We start from the raw sequence: 11,017 nt of genomic DNA, 5'->3' as shown, positions 1-11,017 counted from the left end.
GATAGCCATCTGACTTTTCTTCCTTGCTTCTTTGAAATAATTGGCATTTCTTGAGGTCAGTGACATTGGTAGGAGACAGACAGGAAAATTAGTAATGAAAACTGTGCTGTCAGTGGTGGTGACTTCTGCCTGATGGGAAAGTGAGAAACTTTGTCAGGGTAGTGCCACAATGAATGAATCTAGAATAATCAGAAAGAACAAATATTAAGGGCACGGGGGGATTGTTGCTAGAGAAGCTTGCATACTTATATACACTGGGTGGGTAGGGAAACACAAATTCTGTTTGAATACAGATTGTGCAGGTCTCATGCTTAGCTGGGTAAATCAAGTCCTGAAGTAATCAGAAAACAAAAGAACACACCCCATGTAGTACTGCATTTTCATCCAAATGATCTAGCAACTGGCACAGTGATAATGCAAAGCAAAAGACAGTAGAAATGGGAGAGCCTAGCATGAAATTTGCCACCTTAGAAATATCTCCAATATGCTACCTGTGCAACATGTGAGTAGGACATAGACTATAGTATTCAGTGGGTGGTTGAGGAACAGGTGGTAGGAGCTCAGTAATGGACTACTAAGTGGGCCAGGAATTATCTAGAAGGACCTGTGGCTTTACTCTAGAGATCAACTACATCTAAGCCTAGAAAGGTTGTCAGTTCTAAAAAAACCAGACTAGAGAATGTATAAAAACAAGAGACGTTTTAAACTAAAATGCATGCTGGAGAGAGGGAGGGAGGGAGAGAAGAAACATTGTTACCAAATGTGTTGGAGGGACTACAAGGAGTACAAAGGGAAATAATGGCAAATGACAATGGCAAGGTAAAAGGAAGAAACTGTGAGCTGAGGGTAATAATGTGCAGTCAGAAACCTCCATAAGAGTCACTTTTAGACATTATGGCTATAATAAAAACATGAGCAGTTACTTGCAAGGGCGTGGAATATAGTTATACCTACAATTTGCAGAAAAGAGACAGAATGAAGGATGTATTATTCTTTGTGTTGGAGGTTTGTTATTCAAGTAATAGTGCTTCACAACATTTTTTTTTATTTTTCAAATACATTTGGATGAATTCCATAGCATTTATACATAACATCTTAAATTACTATGTACACTATTTACATTAGCCTGACACTATAACAGATCTTAATGTATATAGTTACTTTATAAGTATGCTCAATCCATTATCAGAGTGTCTGATCAATTATTGTATAGTGTGAATCAACGGTAAGACTTTTCCCCAAGGGTGTTGATAAATTACTTTGGATAAATTCTTAGTTCTTTAATTTTAATTTTCAATAATGCTCTGGTCTTCAGTAGGCTGTAGAAGTCTTTCAAAGTTGGTACTGTGTTTGTACTCTATCTTCTTGTTATGCATGCCCTTGAAATTGCAAGTATAGTCCATACTAGACACATATTTGACCTATTCAAATGAAGACCTTTGTTCACATTTAATAATACAAGAGCTTTAGTTAAATAAAATGATTCATTAAATAAAGCTTGTAAAAAGTTATTAATACCATTCCAAAATTTCTTAATTTTAACACAATCAAAGAAAACGTAGTTCCAATCTGCATTGTGTGCTTGCTCACATCTCCAACATATTCCTTTTATGGAAGAACTAATTTTACTGATTCTGTCTGGGGTTAAGAATGCTCTGTGCAGAAATTTTCAATTAAAAACTTTCCAGTATTGTGTAAAGGATGTATATTTTATTGATAAAAAGATATTTGTTTTAATATCCTCAGTTAACTGTATTGAGTGTCCTTTTGTTATATATTTCCAATATAAGCTTTTGGGTGTTGTTTTATAGTTTATCAATATTTTGTAAAATTTTGAAATACTGTTTCCCATGTCAAAGTCATTATATATGATTTCATATATGTATTTTGTAAATTTAGATATTTCTTTAAATGAAGAATTGTTAATTATTCTACTTAAATCTTGAGAATATGACAGAAAACTCTATAAAGTTAGCTAGTCCTGTTGTGGAATTTTGTATGTTGTTTTTATTACTTGCATATCTAACACTTTTAGTTCTTTGATACATTGGAGCCAACAAACAAATCCTTTCTGTTCCCAGGAATTAATAATTTCTCTATATATTTTATGTGGAAAATTCTTTGTGACTATAAATGGTGTTAAAAGATCAAAAAAGATTTTTAAATCTATATTTGCATTAATAATTTTCCTAAATGAGTCAATGTAATAATTAATCATATGAGTTTTAGTTTGTTTAATTATGTTATTTTGCATACTAATACATAACATGTGCCATGGCAAATTGTTTTTATCTGTTATTTGAATTTTTTTTTGTAAATCTAATTCATTTATTGATATTACAATTAGTAATGCTTTCCAATTTGCAGAGTAATTTGGACTTATCCAATCTGAGATTGTTTTAGATTTTGATGCTTTTATACATGTTTATATATCAGGAAAGTTTAATTATTCCTGTTTCCATGGTCTGATATGATATATTAAAGCTATTCTGTTTCTTTTGGGGAAACCATAAAAATTTTATTAGGCATGAATTTATTTCTTTAAGTATATTCCTTTCTGGTAACAGTTGTATTGCCAAGGCTATATATAGGATCTTGGGCAGTAAAACCATTTTTATTAACTGTAGTCTATCTTCAAATGTTAATATTATTTTGTTCCATTTTTCCACAGAGATTTTAATTGTATTGATGATATTATTGTAGTTTTTTTAAGGCTAATTCATTATTATCCTTGCATAACTCAGTTCCTAGATATTTTAAGGTAGATTTTTGTTTCCCTATAATGCGATCTCCCTTAGTCTGCAATTCTTTTTTTTTATTTAACAATAAAAATTTTGATTTTGATTTATTGAAATGGAATCCTAAAGTCATGTGAAATTTGTCAATTAATATATCTAATTATTCTAATGTCTCTGTTGTATTAGATAATGTTAGTACTATGTCATCAGCAAATAACATTACTTTAGAATTGCATTGTTCATAAACATATATTCATTTGATTTTTATGTAATTATGAATTGTATCTGCCGATATATTAATAGCCAGAGCAAATATAATCGGTGACATGGGATATCCTTGTTTGGTGCCTTTTGTTATATGTATAGATTCAGAAGTAAAAGGACCTAACTTGACATACACTAAATTATTTGCATATATATTCTTTAGCAGATGAACAAAGGATGCAGGAAATTCAAATAGCATTAGGATTTTGAATAAATAGCCCCAATTTAGGGAATCAAAGGCTTTCTCTATATCTAAACCAATTATGAGTATTTATTTTCTTTAGTAACATAATCTATAAGAGACATTATCCTTTTAATATTGCCACGTGTGTGTCTATGATATATAAATCCAGTTTGATCATTACTTGTTGTTTTGGATAGTGGTATTTTCATTCTGTTAGTTAATATTGTCATAAATATCTTATAGCCATTATTTAATAATGATATAGGTCTATATGAGGTACAGAGATTTGGGGATTTGTTTTCCTTTAGGATTGGTGTGATTAAGGAATACCTCCAAGAGGGTGGTATTAAAGCTTGTGACTGAATTTCTAATAGGGTTTTATGGAAGAGGGATAGTATCTTTGAAGGAAAAAGTTTATATATTTCCATAATTATGCCATCTATACCTGGAGCTTTATTATTTTTATCATCTTTTATTGTATCTGTAATTTCTTTGTAAGATATGGGTGCTTGCCGATCTAGTTTTAATTTTTCTGTTTTTTTTTTATATTAGAACATTTTTCATCTAGATTTAATTGATCGATATGTATATTTTCTTTTTGGAAATGTTCCATATAGTGATTTCTATAGGCATCAAGAATGTCACCTATATCCAAGACATTTTTCCCTTTCTTTTCATGGAAGATACTTTTAATGTTATTAGCTTTTGACTGTATTTTGATTTTTGTGGGTAAATTATGTAGATATTTAGGAGAAGTGGCCAAGGTATTAATTTTTAGTTTTTCTAAAGCTAAACTAGTTTTATGTGTTAGAATGCTGTTTTATTTATTATTTAGTACTTCTACTTTCTTTTTCATCTCCAAATGATTTTGATTTTCTTTCAGCTTTTACTGACAAAAGTTTGGATTGTAGATCTAATAATTCAGAATCCCATTCTCTTATTTTTTTATACCAATTTAAGATTTTACCATATATGTAAGCTTTTAATGAGTCCCATATCATTATTTTATTTATCTCTGTGGTGTAATTAATATCTAAGATGAACTGTAATTCAGATAATAACCAGGGTTTGAGCTCTTTAATTTTAGTTATATATGCTGGAATTCTGGAATTAAAGATTAATGGTTTGTACCCATTTTGAAGTTTTAGTATCAATGAATTGTGGTCTGAAAAGGGGCAGGAAGTAATTGAGAGATTAATGATTTTAGAGTGTAAGTCATGGGCAGAAAATATTTTATCTATTCTAGTTTGGGTACCAAATCTGTGATCTTGATGGCAAAACAACAAAGATTTATCTTTTTTAAATTTGAAAGGATCCAGAAGATGAAATGATTCTACCCACTCGTTTAAAGCCTTTGATTCAGCAGATGTATGCAGCGGTCTTTTATTTGTAGTTTCAGAAATATAAAATATACAGTTAAAATCTCCCCCTAATATTAAGTTGCCTTTATAATTATTGGAAATGAAATCGAAGTGTTTTTTAACGGTCCCTGTTCCAGCGCCTTGGAACCAGTATAGATTGGCTAGGGTCAATATTCTGTTATTATATTTAACTATTACTAATGTCATAAGGCCTTCTTTATCTTCATACTTATAAATGATTTATGGGTTAATCACATTTGTTTTCCATAAAATTGTTGCTCCTTTTGTCTTTGTCTTATAAGTGGATTGTGCCAATATCATATATTCCTTAGGATTCCATTTGTAATTGTCATTTGTTTTGAAATGAGTTTCTTGAAGGAAGACAATTTCTTCTTTGTTCAGTTTTAAATATTTCAGTAGATTTGATCTCTTGCTAGGATTGTTTAAGCCATTGGTATTTAAAGATAATAATGTTAAATCCATCTTAGGTTATTTAGACTATGTATTTTTTTTTGTTTTATTGTGACTATTAAACATTTTCCTCTGATAACTATAAAGTATATATTTGAGCTTTTAAAGGAAATTATCACTTTTATACTTTGAGTGTTTACCAATAAAGTAATGTTTTGGTCAGTCATACTAAAAGTTTTTTGTGAAATAACAAGTTTAAATTAATAAATGTTAACAAAACTAAGATCCGCACTAGCCATGGAATGAAAAGCATTCCTAATCTGATGGATAAACCTAAGTCCATCATATTATCACTCATACCTTGACAATCCAGAACATCTGAACTGCATAAATTGAATTATCATATGGAGAATATTTGTAATATGAATAAGCAATATTTATATTAGTTTGAACAGATATAGTACTAGTGTAGATTAGACAGAATTCTAATACAATATAAATGTCTACTTATTGTATAAGCAATTAATATTTACATGAAAGCTAGATGACAAACAATTCAGTTATAGTAAAGTAGGATGTATCATATATAAAACCTCAGTAAAAGATTATAGCACACAGTTATTTAACATATTCACCCTTACTGATGAAGTCTTTCAAAACTTATTACTTAATATACATAGATGGTAATAATATTTATACTTAATGTTTATAATCCTCTGTATTTTACTGGATATATCAGATGTTATATTTCATTGTTTGCCAGCATTTAAGTAATCACTTTGTTTGTTGCTAACTTACTTAAAGCATCAAGTTTATTTATTTATTTAAATTTGTTGACCGGGAGTGTCCGACTGGACGTGGGTCCATTTTCAGTGGAGGCCCGGGGAGAAAAGCTCCACAGTAAAATAAACAGACAGTAGTTACATTGGATTACATAGCGATTAATAATTTAACATATAAATTACTTACAACATATTTACAGATGAAGAACATAGTACATCAGTAGACAACTAGAATCTTTATCTGTGAAGTACATAACAGGCATTAACAAATGTAACTATGAGAAGTTTGTTTTATGTGAACATTGATGAAAGTTAGTTAATTTTAATTATCAGTGCATCCATCTTCTCCCCATTTCCTACACATAAGGAGTTTCATATCTGTCATTTCTTATTACAAAATGAGTGAAATTATAGGTTAAAAACAACAAATTCACTTATTGGGATTAATGATTACACATTCCCTTTCCATATTCATAAATTGTCATTTTATGGCATATACTGAAATTTTTTAGATTTAAATGGCAACATTCTATTGTGTATAATCAGCAAATGTTAAACTGAGTGGTTATTGTCAATCTAATGCTATTTGTTTAGAATGTGATTGTTACATTCTGTGACATTCCCAGTTCATGCTTCTATTGTTTACCTTGAACAACTTTGTCAGTTTGATGTCATGTATAAAACATTACTTACCTTGGTAACAGCTTAAGTATTATGTATGGTCAAGATGGGTTACAAAACCACAATTCAAGTTAAAGCAATTATATGACTTGTTATGCACATTTACTTATATGAGAAAATCATCATCCTTCCCCTTGATGTTCAATATAGTGTATGCCAACAAGCGATTCCTTTATTATAGTGTATGCCATTTATGACAAGTTAAAACAGTAGTGTTATTATACACAAGCCCATGTTATTAAACTGAGTGCCTATTGTCAATTTAACACTATTTGTTCAGAATATGATTGTTACATTCAGTGGCATTTCAAGTTCAGGCTTCTATTGTTTCTCTTGAACAACTTTGTCAGTTTGATGTCATGTATAAAACATTAGTTACCTTGGTAACCACTTAAGTATTATATTTGGTCAAGATGGGTTACAAAAACTACAATTCAAGTTAAAACAACTGCATGACTTGTTATGCATATTTACTTATATAAGAAAATCATCATGCTTCCCCTTGATGTTCAATGTAGTGTATGTCATCTATGACAAGTTAAGACAGTAGTGTTATTATACACAAGCCCGTGTTATTAAATCCTGTCTTTAATATCTAAATTCAGCAGACTGCTTCATCTTATATGACGATTATATATATTTTATGCCTAGATTTACTAAAATCATACATTACATAACTATTGTGGGTGTTTTTTTTTTTTTTTTTTTTTGGTTGCTTAGTTATTTGAGACACCACAAGCTGTAATGCTTATTCTTATTATTAGTTCCCTCCAAGCATATTTATACAGTACATAGACTTTAAATTATGAGACCCTTCTAGTTTCTTATTTTTTATACGTATATTTCTATCCTTACATACACACATACAGTACTTCAAGCACGGGTAACAATGCCCATCTAATTTTGTCAGAATACCATTCACTAGCTCATGTGGTGTTTTTCTAGGTGGTTCTTAAAATATCCAAACCAATATTTGTCCTGTTCCATTTTACCAGCCTGTTCTATGCAGTGGCCACTCTGCCAGTGAACGACTCAACACATCTTCCAGTCTCACAGATATTTCCATGAAGGAAATCTGATGACTCTCTAGCACTTCCCAGCAACCACAAACACCCCTAGAATAACCTATCCCCATTTGCCCAACACGTCCGAGCAAGCTCACCTCCCAGACCACTGCAAAGGGTACTGCACATGACCAAGTGCTCTTAGTCTTTCAAAATAACTCAGACTTCCACTCTTATGTAAGTCCTTAATGTGTTTGGACCAAAATACATTTTAAATATAAAATTGTGCTTATTGTTTATTTTTTTATCAAGAATCAACTTAATGAGCTAAACATAGTGTTGGGAGACCATCAATATGTATACACATGGTTTAAAACAGCCCTTTTATTATATATATATTTTTTTTTAAATCAAAAACTTCATTGCTGAGAATTATCTCACAGGCTCCTCAGAGCCATTAAGTGTTATCATCAGTCTGTCTCCGTTACCATAGAAACCTGGGAGCGTCTGTTAGTGTGTCTGTGTACTGCATACCAGAGGCTCGCAATGCACCTGAAGCAAAGCTTCACTTCACTGCAACTTCAAGCCTAAATTCCCTCCCTTTCAGTGAGGCAGCAGCCAGGAAAAGAACGGAGAGAAAACAGATCATCTTCTTTTGGCTGTTCCCGTTAGGGGTCGCCACAGTGAATCATCTGTTTTCATTTCTTCCTGTCCTCTGCATCTTGCTCTGTCACACCAACCACCTGCATGTCCTCTCTCACCACATCCATAAACCTTATCTTAGGCCTTCCTCTTTTACTGTTACCTGGTAGCTTCATCCTTAGCATCTTTTTCCCAATATACTCAGCATCCCTCCTCAGCATGTCCAAACCAACGTAATCTTGCCTCTCTGGCTTTGTCTCCAAACATTCCAACCTGGGCTGACTCTCTAATATACTTATTCAAAATCCTGTCCACCCTTGTCACACCCAGTGCAAATCTTAACACCTTTAACTCTGCCACATCCAGCTCAAACTCCTGCCTTTTTGTCAATGCCACTGTCTCCAACTCATATAACATAGCTGGTCTCACTACCCTCTTGTAAACCTTCCCTTTCACTCTTACTGGTACTCGTCTGTCACAAATCACTGCTGCCACTCTTCTCCACCCACTCCATCCTGCCTGTACTCTCTTCTTCACCTCATTTCCACACTCACCGTTATTCTGAACTATTGATCCCAAGTATTTAAACTCATCCACCTTCGCCACCTCTACTCCTTGCATCTTCATCATTCCTCTATCCTCCCTCTCATTCGCACACATATATTCTGTCTTACGGAGAGAAAACAGATAAAAAAAAAAAAAAAAAACCTCCCAACAAGCCGCCACAACAAAAGATACATTCTTCCAGCCTTCCTACCTCTCACTCAGCAGATGTACAAACAAACTGTTCTCTGCCAAAATATCCCAAATCACAGTTTTATCCACACCCTTCCCCTGGATACAGGCTAAAACACCAAATGTCTCTTCCTAATACACAAGCATCAGTAAACCTGGATCACAAGCCACAACTCACAGCTTTCCGGAGATGAAAACGGCAACATACAATAGCTGCCAGACACAGCTGCATCCACGCACACCATATCAGGATTGATCAAACAGAACCCAAAGATATGATACCTGCCATAATTGGTATTAACCATATTTAGACAGAATAATGGTGACGTTTGTACTACAAGCTTGCTACTATTATTTAACCAGGATATACATGACATTCCTAAATCATACTTTAACTGAAGAAGGCATTAGTCTCTGACAGCATTTTCTTTTTCAAAACACTCTTCTGTTACTGCTTATATGATGTTAATTTGTTACATTTGAGTCTGAACTCTGATGAATGGTACCTTGTTGAATTAGTTAATTAATTACTTAAATCATTATAAGTAAAATCAATGAAAAATGAGCAATATAAGTATTCATTAGTTCAAGTAGGGGAATAGAAACATCTACGTTTGTATTATATGTTGCTTTGTTTGGCTTATATATAATGTAAATAGTAACCCATCTTGACCTACCTTTGTTTGTGAAGAATTGTTGGACTCCTTGAACATTCTGAATAAATCATTACTGTTTCTCAGTTGTTTGAAACCCTCTTTTTTTAAATAAAAACAGATGACAAGTGATGTACCATATCAGCTGATACTTTGAGAAATGTAGTTGTAAGAGTTATTCTTTGGGACAGCTATCCTGGAATCAGCTTTTTGTTTCTTCTTTCTAGCATCAGTCCAAGGATTTGCTTCTTTTATTCTTTTAAGAGTAGGGGCCATCCATTCCATTTCTTCTGGGATAGTCACTATGTTGTTGTTTTTGATGAATATAGTAGCTTCTTGTAAGTCATTAAAGGTTCTCATCTCATTGGCAAAAATTATTTTTATCTTGGCTGGAAAGGCCAGCTCTGCTTTAATGTTGTTTCATTTCAACAGTTTTATTATTGGCCAGACTTTTTTTCCTTTGTTCTAGTATTCTGAAAGAATAATCATTGTCAAACCTTATCAGGCTTTGATTGTATTTTAAGGGTGATTTTCTCAAAGCAGATTTTAATATTAGTTCCTTGTCCAGAAATGAAAGAAATTTTATAACTATGGATCTAGGTGGAGTATTTGTTGAGTTAGAAGCAGGTTTCCTCAGTTGTCTATGTGCCCTTTCAATTCCAAATGAAAGTCCTTCTTTCAAGTCTAAAAATTCAGGAATCTAGGTTGTTAAGGTTTATTTATTTATTTATTTATTTATTTTATTTATTTATTTTACATTTGTTAACCGGGCTAGTCTGGCTGGATACATGTCCATTTTCAGCAGAGGCCCGAGGAGAAAAGCTCCACTAGCATACTATAATTTTACAGTTTAAGAAGAAATCACTAATCAAAAAAACAATCAAACAATAAAAAATCAAACAATGGCTAAAAAAAAAGAGCAAAGTACAATTGAATATACAGTATTACTGGGCTAGTCTGGCTCGATACATGTCTATTTTCTGCAGAGGGCTGAGGAGGAAAGCTCCAGTATCATACTATAAAAAAAATCACTGCACAAAAGAAGAAACAAACATTGTGAAGAAGAAAGATACAATTTAAATATATAGTGTTAACTATGAAAGCAGGTAGTGTAGCAGTTATCAGTCGGGTTGGAGCATGGGCATAGCCAGTGATTTTGTAGATGATTTCTAATCTGTTTTTTGAAAAGGTGACATGAGCCTAGGGAGGTCAGTTCAGTGGGAAGTTTATTCCAATATGATCCGATAGTGTTTGCAAATAAAGAGTCACCTGCTTTATTATGAGATTTGAGAGTAGTTACTAGGAGCTTGTTGGCTGAGCGAAGTGTAGTAAGATTTTTATAAGGTTTGATAAGGTTGTTCAGTATGGGTGTGTTGGAGGGGAAATGTAGAATTTTAAAAGTCATGACTAATTGCTGTAGGAGTATTAGGTTTGGAAGTTCTAGTCAGTTGAGTTGCTTTAAGTTAAGACAGTGATGAGTACGGAATGGAGAGCCAGTTGCAAATCTGGCAATACTATGGTAGGCTAAATTAAGTTTCTGAAGGTTAGCTTTAGAAATGTTG

This window comes from Protopterus annectens, chromosome 1.part1 (genome assembly GCF_019279795.1).
Source record: "Protopterus annectens isolate FY-2018-M chromosome 1.part1, PAN1.0, whole genome shotgun sequence".
Taxonomy (NCBI): domain Eukaryota; kingdom Metazoa; phylum Chordata; order Ceratodontiformes; family Protopteridae; genus Protopterus; species Protopterus annectens.
Note: the sequence above shows the minus strand (reverse complement) of the source record.